General features: G+C 39.2%; 1 protein-coding gene across 2 annotated transcripts in view; it reads left to right on the top strand.

Moving 5' to 3' along the window:
* LOC119510378 (SEC23 interacting protein) overlaps positions 1-3,028 on the top strand; it is a 44,519-nt gene extending 41,491 nt beyond the window's left edge. For both annotated transcript variants that reach the window (XM_037804662.1, XM_037804660.1), the window contains exon 19: positions 1,502-3,028. The gene's annotated coding sequence lies outside the window, so the exon portion shown is untranslated. The remainder of the gene's footprint in view (positions 1-1,501) is intronic.
* Positions 3,029-20,613: the final 17,585 nt, after the last annotated feature.

Here is a 20,613-nt window from a genome sequence, read left to right as displayed (position 1 = left end):
TGCTTTGGATTTGTGGGTGATGGGGGGAGAAGTTTAAAAAAATATTTAGGTTGGTCTTTTAAGATTAATTACTATTTAGAATTTTACATTTATTTTCTTTTAGTTATATGGTTTTATTTTTTTCATTTGACTTTATAGTTAAGAAGAGTATGGTATAAAGAAGGGATATAGCTCTTATATAGTTAATAATTTTTTCTTGTGCTGTATGTTGAATAAATATCCTTTTGTCATTGATTTTTTTTTATCATATGCCAAATCTTTACTATTGACTTATTTGTGTACCATATTTCATTGATTTCAAGGCATAAATTTTTCAAATTTTAGCTTCTTTAAATTTGGGATGCATCATAAAATCACTGGCTTTGTATAGTCACCTGTTGCCAGGATGGATATTGAGTTCTGAGAAGATTTGCATTTTCCTCTGTCAGTCTCTGGGGAGCGCTACCAGCCTGAGTCTGCTTCAGCTAATGTCTCTGTTTGAGATTTTCATAGACTGTGCTGGTAGCGTGAATTAAGACTACAAACTTGGCAGGGGTGCCAATTCAAATTTTGAGGGACTTTCTTCCCCTTTCTATTGTCAAGGAAGAGGTGTGCAGGCTTCTTTGCTGACCCTTCTGCATGGAGGGTTATCTTTTTTTATCCCTCACTGAGGCTGTAGCCATTTAGTGTCCCCAATTTTTGTGAGGGTCTCTGGGCATCTTTTCATGGTACATAGAATAATGGTGTGTCTTAGATATGATGAAATATGGTATTTTAATAATTATAACTTACTCTTTTTAATATCTGACAGTGCGTGTTCTCAGTATACCATAGTCCTGGCTAGTTTTCCAAGTGAATTTTGAAATGATTTTCTTAAAATTCCCTGACACTCTCATCCCTGACAAACAAAGCAAAACCCAAACAACAGTAATCCTAGAATTTTTATTTTGGGTAATATGAAAAACTCAGTAAGACCCTTTTATTTCATACATGATTTATTCACTGTAATTATTTTATTTCTTCTTATATTGGCCCTCTGACAGTTTCAGTGTCTGTAAAATTTAAGCAAGAACTTAAGTTCCTAATAACATAAAATAATCAATTAAAAATATTAACAGTCCCCTGTCCTGTATGTGACTCATTTGAACATAGATCAGTAAGTGTTTTGCTGAATTTTTTTTATGTTTATATTCCTTTAGTCCTTTTAATATTGTTCTTCAGAAAGCCTCACATTAACCTGATGGATAATTAACTTCAAGTTTTTGTGTTTTGCTCTGCATGCCCTCTGTCGTGAAGGCTGTCGTGATAGTTGGTGCTCTGTGAGCCCGGTGGCCCTGGGGAAGGCCTGGCTGAGGACTGCTCACAGGGAGCGGCCTCTGGGCAGCTCAGCTCAGTGTTTACACTGTGAAATTGTGCGCCTGACTGTGTGTTCTCTAACTTCAGAAAGGAACAACAATATGTGATTATATTATTACTGAAAGTTTGTAAAGTTCACTGAGGATTCTTTTTTCTTTCAAAAAAGTTTGTCTTCACAGAAAGTCCAGTATAAGTTACATTGCCAAGAAACTCCTCAGAGGACGTTCCCAGTTTGCTCCTGTGATGGATGACAGAAGAGCGATTCCTCGACAATTTCTTAGGATAAATAATTCTCAGATGTAGGGATTCATTTAAAAGAAAACACACAGAACAAAAAGACAATGCAAAAATTGGCACCGCATTTGAACAGTGTAGATGAGAGAATGTAATTATAGAAATGATGCATTAAAAATTTCTCCAGTCATTTTGGTGTACGATTCTGAAAGTAATTTGTGATCAATGATGAAGTATTTGTAGCATGCAATCAGTTCTTTCTATATCTTAAAAAAACTATTGTCAGTGGGCTATTAAGCTTTTTTTTTTTTTTTTAAATGTATGCAGTATGTTCTTTTTCAAGTGTGGACTTCTTAGAAACTACATTAATATGATTTAAAAAAATTTTATGTTCTACATTAAGTGTGAATTGTAGTGCTGAGCTGCTGTAATGTCAGGGTTATTTGTATTTGTTAAGAGGAAGTAACCAAGATCACTTTTATTCTAAGCTGAATCTGATGTTTTTATAAAACCATTCAGGCTGTTGCCAAGAGTATAGTTATGGAAGGAAGTGAAATGCTCTCTTACTCCACAGATGTCCTGTCTGTGTAGAGCTCTCCCAGTTTGCTCATCTCCAATAGGAGAGTGGGGCACATGAGGGTTTCCATTTTGTCATCTAAAGTAGCTGTGCAATCGCTTCATTATTAAAGTTCCAGTTAATGTGAAAACCAAAGTAGACTTTGTTTTTTGGTTTGTTTTTTTTGCTTTGTATTAATTCATTTATACCAAAGTGTTTGAAAGTTTGAAAGGTATTGCTTCTAGACTATAGAGTTATGTCATCAAATTACTGCTGTGTAATATTTCACTTTGTTTTATTATAAATTCAAATTATCTAAATATTTTCCTAATACTGACTGGGAATGCTGATTTTCTTCTTTTGTTATGCAGTAGAAACATTTTACATTGTTTACATAGTTCTCATGGAACATGGAATTTTTTGAAAGCAACATATACACATTTTTTTGTGTATATTATCCTAATTAAAGTGAATAAAATAGTAATATCAATGCATTTTTTTAAACAGTAAACTTCTATATTTCTCTTGTTTTCCTTTAAAGTATTTCTGTGAGTTCACTGATCATTCACTTTTCATTGTGAATACCTGCTATATAGTTAATAGTTAACTGTAGCATTTGGTCGTAATAATAGAATTAGAACGGTAGAATTTTAGCGCTCCAGTTGACCCCAAACAACATGGATTCCAACCACCTCATTCCGGAGCTGAGGACATGGTACTGCACGCCTTTTCCAGATGTGTTAGCGGCAGATTTGAGCTGCAGTAGTTTCACTGGCTCCTGTTTGGCCATCATTTCACTACACTAATACTATTACTTTTTACTTAACTCTCTCATACCGAAGAAAGAAAAATGAGGGCTATTTATGTATATTTTAATAAAATCCAGTTTGATTTTTCAACTTACAACTGGTTTTGTTTGTATCATTCAGCCTAGATCTTCTGAGTAAAAGAGTAGAGGAGAAGGAAAACTTGAACCAATTTCCATAGAAGAAACATGGACCAGCTGAGTTTCAGGAATCTTGCGACCTTATTTCAATAGTTGGGGAGACATAAACTAGAATTATCTGGTGACTCTGCCTGTGGATATATAGATATCCAATTTCTTTAAAAACAAAACAAAACAAACAAAAACAACAACAACAAAAAACACAAACTAGTTAGTAGGTCATTCAAGGGCAGAGTCTGGATCTGTTAACATATTGTTCACTTGTAACCACCATGCTTAACACAGTCTTACCACATAATAAAGTACTTTCCAAGTATTTGTTGAATAAGTCAATTTTAAAAACCAAAAATGTATTTTTTTACACTTAGCTTTATTTAGCTGCTAAGTAAAGCTTTTTCCCCAGAAGCATCTTGTTCCCTCCTGGAATCTTCTCACACACACCCCCTCTTCCATCCCATAATCTGGATTAATTCCCTCATTTTTCCCAAATGAAGAAACTCAAATCTCTAGCTGTTCAGAAAATGTTTTATATGCAGAGTTTGGATCTAAAGTTAAAAGGTGTTAGCATCTGAAATTGAAGGTAAAAGAGTCATAGTAAAACTGAGAGGACAGCTCGGGAGGTTTGTTAAGGAAACACGGTATATATAACAGAAGGACGCTCATCTCCATGTCTGATAGACCATCAGTGAGCTCAGGGAAGGGTGTCTTCTCAACACCAGAGTATGAGCATAATAAAAAGAAACTACATATAGGTGTGTGGGGTGCAGAAGCCTGGAAAAGGGACAGATCATTGGAACCCAAGACAAGGAGCTGTGGCACCATTGTTGGGGCGGGTGGAGAAGTGAAGGGTGCTAGTGCTTATTTGCCTGCCTTCGTGCAAGTCAGTGGGACTCTGATAAAGCAGCTTTGGATAACTTCCACATACCCTGATTCCCTACTGTAAACTCATCTTGGGATAAGCATCCAGAAAACTTCCTTCCTAAATTCTGCTCTGTTTTCTCATATATATATTTAAACAGGCAAGGATGACTTTATTTATTGCTACCACAGCACAGCACAAAACCAAAAATATTTGTTTTCTGGCTCTTTACAGAAAGTTTATCAGCCCCTTGTCCTTTTCACCATAGGTCAATAAACTTGATAGTTAATATTTTTTTTAGCCATTGTCTAATCTATTTTCAAATTTATTATCCAAAAGGCCTTAAGATTTTAATTTTTATGTTTAATAAATTCTAATATATCTCTATGTCTTTTTCAGATTTCTAGTACAGTTTATTTGTGCCTTTTCTATTTTCTTGTTCTGTATTTATAGATGTTTGTTAGCCCCTGAAAAAGCTTGTTTTATTTATCCTCTCCATTGTATTTTTCAAATTTTTGGTCTTATCTTTACCGTTTCCTGCTTCCGCCTGTGTTATTAATCACTTACATGTGTTCAAGTCTCTAGATAAATGCATCTCACAAGTTTTAATGTATATTTCATTATCACTTGGTCCTACATTTCTCCTTTTCATTTAGTTTCCAAATGAATTGGAGTGGCCATCTTTAGGAGTCAATATTTATATTTTTATTGCATTGCATTTTCATTACATGCATTTCATCGGGAAATATGGTCTGTATGGCGTCAATTATGTGATTTGCTGAGGTTTCTTTGTCTTCATACGAAGTCATTTTTAATTAGGATTGAAAGTATACTGGAAGGGATTTTGAATTCTCTATTCACAATCTATACCAACTGGTTATCTTTGGAATAACGAAATACTAGCCAGATGGTTACCTCTAGTGTGAGAGAGCCTGGGAGGAGGTGGAGCTGGAGGTTGGGTGGGAGTTTCATGGGGATCTTTTGATTTTCTTCCCATCTGAGGGTATTTTTTTGCATTGAAAAATAGACTTTTTTCCTCTCTAGGCAATACCCTGACTTCCCCTAGAATATGGTGTGGGGTTCCCTGGGTTTCAGTGGGTCCCTATTAGTCCCATCTTGAGTCCTTGATTTTTTCTCCTTTAGAAAATGAGCTGCAGTTCGCTCAGAGGTATATATGGCTTTGCCTTTGGGCTGGGAATGTTGAAAAACCCTCCAAGACCGGGGGTTGATCTTCTGTGGCTCTGCTCACCAATTCCCATGGCAGCAGGGCCTAAGGTGTTCATCGGGGCCAATGCATGGATGGGGTGCTTTCAACCTGCATTCCTAGAGGCTGGAAATTATATTTTTAAAAATTAAAATTTAACTGGCCGTCTATTTTATCTGGCAACTGTAGACTGGAATGCAACAGTAAATCTCTTACAACTGGTTCACAATTTTACTCTTCATCCACAGGCTCCCTAAATCAAATGCACTATTTTTATCTTGGCTACTAGGGGGAGTCCTGTGGGAAGGACTCAGAGGCTACCCTTTACCCAACGATGCAAATGGCTTCCATACTCTTAGGCTTAGTTCTGGGCAGGGGGACACAAGATGAGCAAGAATGAAGAACAGGAGTGCCATTTAAATGGAGACCAAGAACTCTGGATCTGGAGTTACACCGCCTGGATGGTCACATGCCATTGGGGATACTGTTTCAGTAAGTTTCTAAACTTCGGGTTTCTCATTTCTGTTGGTCCATCTGCAGTTGAAGGAGCTGTGTGGAGTCACCAACGATCCCAACTAGCATTTACTGGGTCCTTAACACATGCCAAGTGTTGTTCTAGGGACCTGCAACTCTCTCTACTCCAACTTCTGTTCCTCCATTGTGCCAAGATTGTCCCATCCTCGCGACCTTTGCACTTGGTGTTTCTTGTGCTTACAATTCCTCTCATCGCATATCTGCTCCTTTGTCCTTCAGCTGTCCCTTGTATTTTAATTTCTTGCTTCAAAACAGCAATTCTGTTGCAGATTATCCCATATATGTTGGCTCCACAGAACACTTTTAAAGTGACTTCATGTTTTGCACACTAGTGGGAACTTGGGAAATGCATGCTCTTTATACTTCCTTCTTTCGGTCTCAGATTAAGTAAAATTAATTTGGTTAGTAAAAATGTTTAAGGTAGTGAACATTAAACTATCCTAATATTTATTGCAATTGTATGTTGACATATATAACAGACCAGGGGTCATCTAGGATATAGCCACAAGGGAGTGGGGGGGCCGCAGGGCAGATTTGTGGACAGGTGTGGACTTGTGGATGACCCACTATTTTTTTCTTTTATATTTTGTATTAAAGAGTGACTTCTAAAACACCTCACTATGGAAAATTTCAGAAGTATGCTGAATGGTAGAATGAATCCCCATGTACCCTTCTCCCAGCTTCAGTGATGGCGTTGGGAAGGCCTTCTTGAGGAAGTGACCTTGCAGGGGATAGGGATGGCCGGTGAAGAGGCGCACAGAAGGAGCACTGCGTACTCAGGCAACAAAGGAAGTTGTTATGCATGAGCTGCAGAAAGAGCTATCTGAATGTGTTGGGTGTGATTTTCATTAAGCTTTTTTTGGAAGAAAACATTTCTAGTGGCACTTTTTCTTCTTGTGGGCCCACTTTACAGCATTTGCTCATGTTGAACAAAGAATGGTTTGGATCATTGGGAAGTGCTTGCCATTGACTAGGGTGCATTATTTTTCTGCTCATCTCTAAACCTTGCCCCAGTATTTCTCTGAGGACTGTTTGCTTCTCTTTTCAGGGTACGTTTAGTGGTCAGAAGTTGCAAGGCCGTTTTTTTTGTTGTTTGTTTGTTTTTGTTTTTTTTTAAATTCCAAATACTTTCAAACTTACAGGATAATTACAAAAATAATAAAAACCCCATACAGAGAACTCCAGCATACCTCTTCCCCCTACCCCCCGATAACCAGATCTTCCAGTTTTAACATTTTGCCACATTTGCCTGTGTCTGATCTTCGTTTCTTCCCTCCCTCCATCCCTCCGTCCCTCTTTCTCTTCCTTCTTTCCTTCCTACAATCCATTTACTGAACTCTTGAGTGTAGGTTGTATATATCATGCTCTTTGAACACTTAATACTGCCATGTGTATTTCTGAAGAACAAGGATATTTACTTCTGTAACCCTCTTAAATGCTTTTCAAGAAATTTAATATCGATATAAAACTTACAGTCTGAAAATTTTTTCATTTGTTCCAATAATGCCCTTGAGACTTTTTTCCTCCCTTGCTAGATCCTATCCAGGATCATGTATTGCATTTAATCATCATTGTCTCTTTAGTTCTATTTTCTTTTATTGTAGGAATACATATATGACATAAATTTTCCTATCCCAACTGCTCCCAAGCATACCATTCAGTAAGATTAATCACATTCACAATGTTGTGGTAGTTTCAGCACCTTCCATTACTAAAATTTTGCCATCTCCCCAAACAGACACCTTACACCCATTGTGCATTAATGCCTTATCCTCCTGGCATCCACCCCTGGCAACCTGTACTCTTAACTTTTGCCTCTGTGATCTTGCATATTCTCTGAGTTTTTCTTTGTAGTTACAAAGGGTCTTACCTTTAACATCCTAAATCTATAACAATCTCATATGCTTTGATACCAACTTCAATAGTATATTCAGTGTTTCTGTGTGCATTCGCTCCTCCCCCATGCAGTTCTGTCACAAATTACATATTTATACATTGAGTCCCAAACCACTGATTTATCATTACATTTTATGCATTTGCCTTTTAGATCCTGTAGGATGTAAAAAATAGAGTTAAAAACCGAAAATACAATAGTTCTGGCATTTATATTTACCCATGTCATTACCGTCACTGGAGATATTTATTTCTTCTTACAGCTTCAATCTATTGTCTATCATCCTCTCCTTTCAACTTATGGAACTCTCTTTAGCATCCCTTGTAGGGCTGGTCTAGTGGTGATGAACTCCCTTAGCTTTTGTTTATCTAGGAATGTCTTTTTTTTTTTTTTTTTAATCATCATTTTATTGAGATATACTCACATACCACGCAGTCATACAAAACAAATCGTACTTTCGATTGTTTACAGTACCATTACATAGTTGTACATTCATCACCTAAATCAATCCCTGACACCTTCATTAGCACACACACAAAAATAACAAGAATAATAATTAGAGTGAAAAAGAGCAATTGAAGTAAAAAAGAACACTGGGTACCTTTGTCTGTTTGTTTCCTTCCCCTATTTTTCTACTCATCCATCCATAAACTAGACAAAATGGAGTGTGGTCCTTATGGCTTTCCCAATCCCATTGTCACCCCTCATAAGCTACATTTTTATACAACTGTCTTCGAGATTCATGGGTTCTGGGTTGTAGTTTGATAGTTTCAGGTATTCACCACCAGCTACCCCAATTCTTTAGAACCTAAAAAGGGTTGTCTAAAGTGTGCGTAAGAGTGCCCTCCAGAGTGACCTCTCGGCTCGTTTTGGAATCTCTCTGCCACTGAAGCTTATTTCATTTCCTTTCACATCCCCCTTTTGGTCAAGAAGATGTTCTCCGTCCCACGATGCCGGGTCTACATTCCTCCCCGGGAGTCATATTCTACGTTGCCAGGGAGATTCACTTCCCTGGGTGTCTGATCCCATGTAGGGGGGAGGGCAGTGATTTCACCTTTCAAGTTGGCTTAGCCAGAGAGAGAGGGCCACATCTGAGCAACAAAGAGGCATTCAGGAGGAGACTCTTAGGCACAAATATAGGGAGGCCTAGCCTCTCCTTTGCAGCAACCGTCTTCCCAAGGGTAAAACTTATGGTAGAGGGCTCAACCCATCAAACCACCAGTCCCCTATGTCTGTGGTCATGTTAGCAACCATGGAGGTGGGTTAGGCGAATACCCCTTCACTCTCCACAGGCTCCTCAAGGGGGCACTACATCTTTTTTTTTTCCTTGTTTTTCTTTCTTTCTTTCTTTTTTTTTTTTTTTTTAACTTTCCCTTCTTTTTTAAATCAACTGTATGAAAAAAAAGTTAAAAAGAAAACAAACATACAATAAAAGAACATTTCAAAGAGACCATAACAAGGGAGTAAGAAAAAGACAACTAACCTAAGATAACTGCTTAACTTCCAACATGTTCCTACTTTACCCCAAGAAAGTTACCTAATATAGCAACATTTCTGTGAACTTGCTCGTACTATATCCATCATAAATTAACAGACCATAGTCATTCCTGGGCATCCCCAGAACGTTAAATAGCTTATCTGTTCTTCTTGGATTATTGTTCCCCCTTCCTTAATTGCTCTCTACTGCTAGTTCTCCTACATTCTACATTATAAGCCATTTGTTTTACATTTTTCAAAGTTCACATTAGTGGTAGCATATAATATTTCTCTTTTTGTGCCTGGCTTATTTCGCTTAGCATTATGTCTTCAAGGTTCATCCATGTTGTCATATGTTTCACGAGATCGTTCTTTCTTACTGCTGTGTAGTATTCCATCGTGTGTATATACCACATTTTATTTATCCACTCATCTGTTGAAGGACATTTGGGTTGTTTCCATCTTTTGGCAATTGTGAATAATGCTGCTATGAACATTGGCGTGCAGATATCTGTTCGTGTCACTGCTTTCCGATCTTCCGGGTATATACCGAGAAGTGCAATCGCTGGATCGAATGGTAACTCTATATCTAGTTTTCTAAGGAACTGCCAGACCGACTTCCAGAGTGGCTGAACCATTATACAGTCCCACCAACAGTGAATAAGAGTTCCAATTTCTCCACATCCCCTCCAGCATTTGTAGTTTCCTGTTTGTTTAATGGCAGCCATTCTAACCGGTGTTAGATGGTATCTCATTGTGGTCTTAATTTGCATCTCTCTAATAGCTAGTGAAGCTGAACATTTTTTCATGTGTTTCTTGGCCATTTGTATTTCCTCTTCAGAGAACTGTCTTTTCATATCTTTTGCCCATTTTATAATTGGGCTGTCTGTACTATTGTCATTGAGTTGTAGGATTTCTTTGTATATGCAAGATATCAGTCTTTTGTCAGATACATGGTTTCCAAAAATTTTTTCCCATTGAGTTGGCTGCCTCTTTACCTTTTTGAGAAATTCCTTTGAGGTGCAGAAACTTCTAAGCTTGAGGAGTTCCCATTTATCTATTTTCTCTTTTGTTGCTTGTGCTTTGGGTGTAAAGTCTAGGAAGTGGCCACCTAATACAAGGTCTTGAAGATGTTTTCCTACATTATCTTCTAGGAGTTTTATGGTACTTTCTTTTATATTGAGATCTTTGGTCCATTTTGAGTTAATTTTTGTGTATGGGGTGAGGTAGGGGTCCTCTTTCATTCTTTTGGATATGGATATCCAACTCTCAATACATTGATTGTTTTTCTTATGTTGAACCATCCTTGCATGCCTGGAATGAACCCCACTTGGTCATGGTGTATGATTTTTTTATTGTGTCTTTGGATTCGATTTGCAAGTATTTTGTTGAGGATTTTTGCATCTATATTCATTAGGGAGATTGGCCGGTAGTTTTCCTTTTTTGTAGCATCTTTGCCTGGTTTTGGTATTAGATTGATGTTAGCTTCATAAAATGAGTTAAGTAGTGTTCCCTTTTGTTCAATGTTTTGAAAGAGTTTGAGTAAGATTGGTGTCAGTTCTTTCTGGAAAGTTTGGTAGAATTCCCCTGTGAAGCTATCTGGCCCTGGGCATTTATTTGTGGGAAGATTTTTGATGACTGATTGGATCTCTTTGCTTGTGATGGGTTGGTTGAGTTCTTCTATTTCTTCTCTGGTCAGTCTAGGTTGTTCATATGTTTCCAGGAAATTGTCCATTTCTTCTACATTGTCCAGTTTGTTGCCATACAGTTGTTCATAATATCCTCTTATAATTTTTTTAATTTCTTTAGGATCTGCAGTTATGTCACCTTTTTCATTCATTATTTTGTTTATATGGGTCTTCTCTCTTTTTGATTTTGTCAGTCTAGCTAGGGGCTTGTCAATCTTGTTGATCTTCTCAAAGAACCAACTTTTGGTGATATTTATCCTCTCTATTGTTTTTTTGTTCTCTATGTCATTTATTTCTGCTTTAATCCTTGTTATTTCTTTTCTTCTACTTGGTTTAGGATTGGTTTGCTGTTCATTTTCTAGCTTCTTCAGTTGATCCATTAGTTCTTTAATTTTGGCTCTTTCTTCCTTTTTAATATATGCGTTTAGTGCTATAAATTTCCCCCTTAGCACTGCTTTTGCTGCATCCCATAGGTTTTGGTATGTTGTGTTCTCATTTTCATTCGTCTCTATATATTTAGCAATTTCTCTTGCTATTTCTTCTTTAACCCACTGATTGTTTAGGAGTGTGTTGTTTAACCTCCAGGTATTTGTGAATTTTCTAAGTCTCTGATGGTTATTGAATTCTAATTGTATTCCATTGTGGTCAGAGAATGTGCTTTGAATAATTTCAATCTTTTTAAATTTATTGAGGCTTGTTTTATGTCCCAGCATATGATCTATTCTGGAGAAAGTTCCGTGAGCACTAGAAAAGTATGTGTATCCTGGTGATTTGGGATGTAATGTCCTGTATATGTCTGTTAAATCTAATTCATTTATCAGATTGTTTAGGTTTTCAATTTCCTTATTGGTCTTCTGTCTGGTTGATCTATGTATAGGAGAGAGTGATGTGTTGAAGTCTCCCACAATTATTGTGGAAACATCAATTGCTTCCTTTAGTTTTGCCAGTGTTTCTCTCATGTATTTTGTGGCACCTTGATTGGGTGCATAGACATTTACGATTGTTATTTCTTCTTGCTGAATTGCCCCTTTTATTAGTATGTAGTGGCCTTCTTTGTCTCTCAAAACATCCCTGCATTTGAAGTCTATTTTATCTGAGATTAATATTGCTACACCTGCTTTCTTTTGGCTGTAGCTTGCATGAAATATTTTTTTCCATCCTTTCACTTTCAGTTTCTTTGTGTCCCTGTGTCTAAGATGAGTCTCTTGTATGCAACATATTGATGGTTCATTTTTTTTGATCTATTCTGCGAATCTATATCTTTTAATTGGGGAGTTTAATCCATTTACATTCAACGTTATAACCGTGAAGGCATTTCTTGAATCGGCCATCTTATCCTTTGGTTTATGTTTGCCATATTTTTCCCTCTGTCTATTAATATCCTTTATTGTACCCATACCTAATCTCTTTAGTACTGAACCTTTCTCCAAGTCTCTCTGTCCTTTCTTTGTTTCTCTGTCTGTAGGGCTCCCTTTAGTATCTCCAGTAGGGCAGGTCTCTTGTTAGCAAATTCTCTCAGCATTTGTTTGTCTGTGAAAAATTTAAGCTCTCCCTCAAATTTGCAGGAGAGCTTTGCTGGATAAAGTATTCTTGGTTGGAAATTTTTCTCACTCAGAAGTTTAAATATATCGTGCCACTGCCTTCTTGCCTCCATGGTGGCTGCTGAGTAGTCACTACTTAGTCTTATGCTGTTTCCTTTGTATGTGGTGAATTGCTTTTCTCTTGCTGCTTTCAGAACTTGCTCCTTCTCTTCTGTGTTTGACAGTGTGATCAATATATGTCTCGGAGTGGGTTTATTTGGATTTATTCTATTTGGGGTTCGCTGAGCATTTATGATTTGTGTATTTATGTTGTTTAGAAGATTTGGGAAGTTTTCCCCAACAATTTCTTTGAATACTCTTCCTAGACCTTTACCCTTTTCTTCCCCTTCTGGGACACCAATGAGTCTTATATTTGGACGTTTCTTATTATCTATCATATCCCTGAGGTCCATTTCGATTTTTTCAATTTTTTTCCCCATTCTTTCTTTTATGCTTTCATTTTCCATTCTGTCATCTTCCAGGTCACTGATTCGTTGTTCAACTTCCTCTAGTCTTGTACTATGAGTGTCCAGAGTCTTTTTAATTTGGTCAACAGTTTCTTTAATTTCCATAAGATCATCCATTTTTTTATTTAGTCTTGCAATGTCTTCTTTATGCTCTTCCAGAGTCTTCTTGATTTCCTTTATATCCCGTACTATGTTCTCATTGTTCATCTTTAGTTCTTTGAGTAGCTGCTCTAGGTGCTGTGTCTCTTCTGGTCTTTTGATTTGGGTGCTTGGGCTTGGGTTATCCATATCGTCTGGTTTTTTCATATGCTTTATAATTTTCTGTTGTTTTTGGCCTCGTGGCATTTGCTGAACTTGATAGGGTTCTTTTAGGGTTTGTAGACCTATTGAAGTCCTTATCTCTAATTTATCAGATCTACAGCTTCGTGGAGTACACTTTCTCTAACTAACCAGCAGGTGGCATCCACGAGCCACCTGTTCTCCACAAGTCAGTTCTCCCCTGCTTAGCCTTTTTGGTGAGTAGGGGAGTGAGTCTTGTGGGGCCCAATTGGTGTACCAAGCTTGCGTGTGTAGTTGGTGTTGCCTGCCCTGTATATGGGGCGTGTTTCTGGGCAGTTGGGGAGGGGGGGTGGCCCTAACAATCAATTCTCCCTGGTGATCCTAGAGTTTTAAAGCTGCTGCAATAGTCTAATCCTTCAGTTCAGTCCTGCCACAGTTTGTCTCTGCCACTGACCCACAAGTCCTTGGTATTGGTGTATGGCTCCTGAGACTTGCAAGTGGGCCCCTCTTCCAGGCTGTGCACCCCGGGTCCTCTGTTAAGGGATGACTCTGCTATGTCACAGGTGAGTGCTGTCGCCCCAGGGCAGTTCTGGGCTGCTGGGCTGTGTAGGGAGGCTCCCAGTCTGCTCAAATGATGGCTGAGTGGGGCTTTGGTAATTCACACTGCTCCACCTTCCCAACTATGGGACAATCGGCTGAGGTTGCAGGGAAGGCTAATGTCCACGCCCAGTTTTGTGGTGTGTGCCTGTTATTTGAAGCACTTCCGTCACACTGGGTTGTCTGGGGCAGCTCTGGGCTATGGGGCTGGCGATGGGTAGGAGTGTTTCCTGTCCACCAGGATGGTGGCTGTGAGCGGACACCCCCCTTTTCTTGGGAAGTTGTGTTGTTTAGTGAATTTTCTCAGCCACTGGATTATTGCCTTTTGTCTCAGAGCTCTCTTAGTTCTGCTCTTGACTTGACGTGCCCAGATTGAAAGTCTTTGAAGCTTTCTGTATTGGGCTTCTTAGAGTAATTGTTTTAGAAAAAGAAAAAAGGATTAAAAAAAAAAAAAAAAAAAGGGCCCTCCTCAGAGATCTAATGGGTTATTGAAATGCTAATAGACAAAGCAACCAGGGCCATTAAGGAAAGGTCCACAGGGCAGAGAGATCAGCTTTTCTTCGGGATTTGCATATGCGCCTGAAGGCCTGAGCTCCGCCCTTCCCCTTTCTGTGTTCACCAGAACTCCAAAAATCCTCTGCTTTTATTTTGGAGTTTTTCGTGTTGTTTTTTTTTTTCTATGCCTGTCTCCTCTCTGCTGGGCTGGCTGCTCTCAGATTCTCTGGTGTCTGGTCTCAGTCTATCTATGGTTGGAGTTTGGATCAGTAGAATGAGTTTCCGATAAGGGCTGCCACTGCAGTTCTCCCTTCTCCTTCCTGGAGCTGGCAGCCCCTCCTCCCACGGGACTGAGCCTGGCAGGGAGGGGCGCGGGTCCCCTGGCTGCAAAAACTTACAGATTTCGCTGATCTCAGCAGTTCGACATTTTCATGAGTGTTGTATGAAGTATGCCCAAAGACAGATTGCTCTGTGGTGTCCAGTCCACGCAGTTCCTGGCTTTCTACCTACTTTCCTGGAGGAGTAACTAAAACATACAGCTCACCAGTCTGCCATCTTGCCCTGCCTCTCCATCTAGGAATGTCTTAAACCACGCCTCTTCCCCCTCATTTTTGAGAAGTTTTGCCGGATATAGGCTTCTCTGTTAGCAGTTTTTTGCTTTCAGCACTTTAAATATCTCATCTGACTGCCTTCTTGCCTTCATGGTTTCCAATGAGAAATTGGTACTTAATCTTATTGAGGATTCCTTGTATGTGACAGATTGCTTCTCTCTTGTGGCTTTTAGAATTCTCTCTTTATCTTTGGAATTTGAAAGTTTGATTATAATTCCTCATGGCATTGGTCCATTTGAGTTTATCCTGTTTGGAGTTTGTTGAGTGTCTTGGATGTATATGTTCTTATCTTTCATTAAATTTTGGAAGTTTTTAGCCATTATTTCTTTGAATATTCTCGTTGCCCCATTCCCTCTTTCTTCTACTTCTAGAATTCCCACAATGTGTATGTTGGTATGTTTGATGGTGTCCCATAGATTCCTCAGGCTCTGTTTACTTTTCTTCTTTCCTCTGATTTCAGTTGTCCTACGTTCAAGTTCTCTGATTCTTTCTTCTTTCAGTTCCAATCTGCTGTTGAACCCCTTTAGCGAAGTTTTAATTTTTGTTACTGTGGTCTTCAGCTCTGTTTGGTTCCTTTTCCTAATTTCCATCTATCTATTGATAGTATCTTTGTGTTCATCTGTCATTTTCCTGGCTTTCTTTAGTTCTTTGTCATGTTTTCCTTTAGCTCTTTGAGCATACATAGGGCCATTTTTTAAAAGTCTTTGTCCTATCTACTACTCCTCATTGATGGTTTCTAATGCTTTTATCTTCTGTTTTGCTTGGGCCATCATTTCCTGTTTCTTTGTATGTTTTGTGACCTTTTGTTGAAACCTGGACATTTTGATGTTTTAATGTGTTATTGCTGTAATTTGGACCCTGCGACATCTGTTTCTTAAGGTTTTCTCCAGCTAGTGTTATGACAGAGTTTTCCTCAATTGCCAAGAGCTAACACAAAAAAAGGAAAAAAAACCCAGGCCTGTCTCAGTCTTTGCAGATTGACCTGTGTGAGTGTTCTCCTTTTAGAGCTTATCCATACGGTGGGTTTGGAGAATAGCTCAGGTCAAAGTGTAGGGGCCTCCCTGACTGTTTCTTTGCATGCTTCTTGTCTTGGGCATGTGTGTTTGGGCCCTGGAAATTCTCCCATTTGCATGGTTCTGAATACCCCCTCTTCTATAGGAAACAGTTTCCTTATGGTCCCAGGCTCTGCACTGGATGTCCTACAGCCAGCAATCCCTTGCCCAAGGCAGCATGAGTTGACTGCTCTTACACAGTGCTTTGTAGGGGCATTCAGTGAGCCGCCTTCCACACGTCGGGCAAATTCTGGGATGAAAAGCCCCTCAGGCCACCATCAGAGCTCTTGGGCCAGACGTATATGCTCCTAGTAAGTGTATGAGGGCTACTCTGCTTCCTCTGGAACTGGGACCAAGGACTGAGCTGGGAGCACGGAGCAGGGGTGGGGTGGGAGAAGGGCCCACCAAGGTGCCATAAAATCCTACCACTTTTATGTAACCTTTTTCTTGATTCAGCCTTGCTCTGTTACTGTTATCCCTTAAGTGCTTTTCTGGAATTTTGAGAAAGATGTTTCTGCCAGTTCTTGCTGGTTGTTCCAGGTTTCTGTGGTGGGGATGGAGCCCTGAAGCGTCTCACTCCACCATCTTGAATGGGGTGGGAACTGCAGGGCTGCTTTGAAGAGCACTTCTGACTCCTGGAGAAGCTCCAGGCAAATGCAGCTCCTGTAGCTCTGCAAATGCTACTCCCTGGCATTAGCTGGGGAGGGGTCTGGTGTGTTTCAGGCCCCATACAAATCTCTAGCTCTTGTAATGTTTACAGAAGCCCAACTCAGATGGGTATTATCCTCCTCATTTTACAGATGAGAATACTGAGGCTTATAGAAGTTAACTATCTTGTACAGGGCTGCACAGTTAATGGCAGGGCAAAAAAAGTGTGCTTAAGCCTCAAAAATAAAATTGAAAGCCCACTAGTATAGCTATCATAATAATTTTTAAAAGACACAAAATAAAAAGTGTTGGTGAGGATATGGAGAAATTGGAACCCTCGTACATTGTTGGGAATATAAAATGGTGCAGCTGCTGTGGAAAATAGTTTAGCAGTTCCTTAAAAAGTTAAACATAAGATTACTCTGACCCAGCAGTTCTGCCCCTGGGTGTATACCCTAAATAATTGAAAACAGTTGTTCAAACAAAAACCATTACACAGATGTTCAAGTTAGCACTATTCACAATAGCCAAAAGTGGAGACAACCTAAATGTCCATCAGTGGATGAATGGATAAACAAAATGATATATGCACACAATAGAGTATTACCCATAAAAAGGAATGCAGTGTATGGTACAACGTGGATGAACCTCGAAAACATTATACTAAGTGAAAGAAGCCAGACACAAAAGGCCATCATATGACTCCATTTATATTAAATATCCAGCATAGGCAAATCCTTAGAGACAAAAAGCAGATTTGTGGTTGCGAGAGGTGGGAGTGGGGTGGGATAAGGAGTGACTACTTACTGAATATGGGGTTTCTTTTTGGGGTGATGAAAATGTTATGGACCTAGACGGTGGTGGATGGATGTACAACATTGTGAATGTACTAATGTCACTGCATTTTACACTTCAAAATGCTTAAAATGGTAAATTTTGTGTGTATTTACCAAAATATAAGAAGTAAAGGGAGGCTCCCACTATAGAAAGATTTCCTTTCAAACACTTGCAAAGTAACTGACTTTCTTATTTTGGACACACCTAGGCAGTCACAAAATCCATTTCACTTTTTCATTTCACTTTTTTTTGCACAAGCAAAAATAGCTTCAAAGAACATCTTTGAAAGAAAAAGGTATGTTTTAGGAGGTCTGGATTATAATTTGCTTTCTTGTATTTTGCTTAAAATGCCTTTTTTTTGGATGTGGGGTTAAAAACCTTGGCTTAATGGAGATTCACAAACACTGATCTAAACAAGAACCAGATATTTTGCATATAAACCTTTTTCAATGAAAAGGGAGGATTAAATGCAGAATGGTCTATTTTTCCTTCAAAAGAGTGTAGAAAGGGTCCCTAGTCTGTACCTGCCCCTGCGATTCTTAGTGGCCCCGGCAGGTTTTGTTGTTCTCCTTGGGTTAGCTCGTCTCCATTCTCACTTCCATTGCTCTGCTTTGCCTTAAGGCCAGGAGCCTCCACCCAGTCCTGACTGCAGGTCATCCTGCAGCCTCTCTGAGCTCTCAGGTTATCCTCCTCCAAAGCCTTCCCGGGCTCCCCTGTGCCACCAGAAGAGGGAATCTGATTTCATTCGTTCAGAGTCTCATGTCCTGCCTCTCCTCGTCCCCAGCCTCTCTCCTGGCCCAGCCACCTCCTCCCCTGTATAAACCGAGCTGGGCTAGTCATTTCTCCCATTTGCTTCTGCCGCTGTATGAGCGAGCCCTTGATCATTGCACGGCCCCGGGTGATGTGTCTTTTCCCAGCCACTGCATCAAAATTCTTTTTTCAGAGCCTCGCCCAGCTCCCCTCATCTCCGGGAAGCTTCCCTCCTCCTGAAGCCCTGCTGGGTGATGCTCTGAACCAGTCCCACTCCTTTGATATTTCATTAATCAACCTTACCCTGGTTTGTCTCGGGTGTCTCGTTCAACAGGGAAAAGTGGAAAAGTGACTCAAAGGGGATTCCATTCTTTGTCCTCAAAGGACAATGAAGGAGAGGCAGACGGTTCACAGACACGCTGACTAAAGCTCCCTCCCAGCTCTTCCCTGGCAGCTTACTGCCGCCATGCTTCCCTCAACCTGGCACCTCCCTTCCCCAAACTAAGTGGGAACGCTAGAATTACTTTACAGGGTTTGTTAATAGTTGCATCTTGGCCCACGTGGATGTCCCTGGAAGGAGGATGTGAGTGTCTTCACCCCTGGCTTCCCAGTGTCCACCCTGGCCCCGTTCCCTGCCTGAGGAGAGGGAGCCAGGGTTGAGAAGAAATGGAGAGGCCCTTTTCTGGAACCCGAAGTCATCTGTGAGATGCCCTTTGTGGGCTGCAATTCCAGGTGCCCCTTGAGGATTCTGCATTTAGTGCTTTTTGCTCATCCGAATAAATTATTGCAAAGCTTTTCCCTGTGGAAAAATTTTAAAATTCCCCCAAATTATCATCTGTTTCAAAACACTTATTTTAGTTTCTTTAAATAGTACCCATGATAGCTTTACCTAGATAGATTTTTCTGGATGCCATCCAGAAATCCTGAATTTGCTGATCTTAAAAGTTTCCCTTCTCTGTCACCATCATTAGAAAACTGTCTATAGATCATGTTTTGCTGTGCTTTGAAGTCTTCTTCTAACTTGTTTTGTTCTGTGTGTGTGTGTGTGTCACAGATTTTGTTATGTAGCATTAGGATAATTTAAGTCAGAATCTTACAACTGAAACATAGTGTTGTAGTGCAAAGTCATGATGGGTTTTTTTTTCCTTAATGCTCTCTCATTTCTTTTAGCTCAAAACAGCTTTCATCTAGCTGCTTTCAGAATAAATTTTGATACCTCTTTTCATTTTCCAGCAAATTTCAGAATCAAGCCTTAGATATGCCTAAATTTTTTCCCCCTTTCCAAATCAGTTCTGTTAGTATCAAATCTCGTGTGACTGTGGAGTTCAGATGGCTGTATGTGATTAACTCCCTGAGCCTTATCACTTTCTACTCCTGGGGCCCTGGGGAGTTTTATTCTTTATACAATGCCAGTATTTCAACTGAATTGGTATTCTGTTACCCTTACCGTTGTCAAACATAATGTTATGAATTGGTGATCTTGAGTCTTAATACGAAAAATATGTCTCCACCAAGAAACACGTTAGGATTAAGGTTTTCAAATCCTTGGGCATCTCTCTAGTCCAGTTGAGCATGTGCTGCTGTATGCAAAGAATTAAATCCAGTCTGCTGGCTGGACGTTGTAGCCGTATCTGTTGCCTGGCCGCTTGCTCTGGTGCCCAGAAAACACCAGCATTCTAATCTTTGGCATATTTTAAAGTTCTAGAAAATTTTCTTGAATTGCAGTGATCATGTGCAGTAAACTAGAACTAAATTCCCATTTGTCACGTCCCAAAGGGAAATGGATATTGAAAGTTTTTATTTTATAGATGTTTAGATTTGCATAGTACAAATCCCAACCAGCTTTAAAGTGGTCACTTTTTATATCCAGAATTACATCTACCATTTTTTTTTAGCTATGGAAGAAATTGCTTTACAGATGCTCTTACTGGTGAAATTTCAGCGACTTAAAAAACAAAAGGACATGAATAGGTAATTCACTAAAAAAAAAGAATATCTAGTAAACTTGAAAGAAATTGTTCATCTTCACTCCTTATCTCAGGAATACAATTTAAAATTTAAAAAGAGGTGCCTTTTTTTTTTAACTGTTCATATTGGCAAATTCCAAAAGAAAAAGCAAATTTACAAAAAGCATGGACACACAAGCTCATACATTGCTAGCAGGAATATCAGTTGGTTCTTCCTTTCCAGAAAACAATTTGGTGCAATATGTATTAAGAGCCTTAAAATGTACAAACCTAATAATCTAGGCTTTCCAAAAATAGCCTAAAAAAATAAAGCTTACAAAGAGATTTATAGAGACTGAATTACTCATCATGGGGGAGTTTTAGAATGGAAATCCGGAAACAAATGTCCTTTGTGGTTAAACACAATAAAATGGTCAGTTTAGGATGAAGGAGGGGAGTATGAAAGATTTGCAGAATGAAAACCATACTGCTTAACCTGAGATTTCATAAATTCCTAGTCTTGAGCACAAGATATCTTATCAGACGATAAAAGGCTATGGATATATCAGTGCAAACCTGTTTATTTCTGTAACTAGAAAAACACCCAAATGCATACCTGTGGACA

This window comes from Choloepus didactylus, chromosome 15 (assembly GCF_015220235.1).
Source record: "Choloepus didactylus isolate mChoDid1 chromosome 15, mChoDid1.pri, whole genome shotgun sequence".
NCBI lineage: Eukaryota > Metazoa > Chordata > Mammalia > Pilosa > Megalonychidae > Choloepus > Choloepus didactylus.
This window is presented reverse-complemented; position numbering and strand designations above follow the sequence as displayed.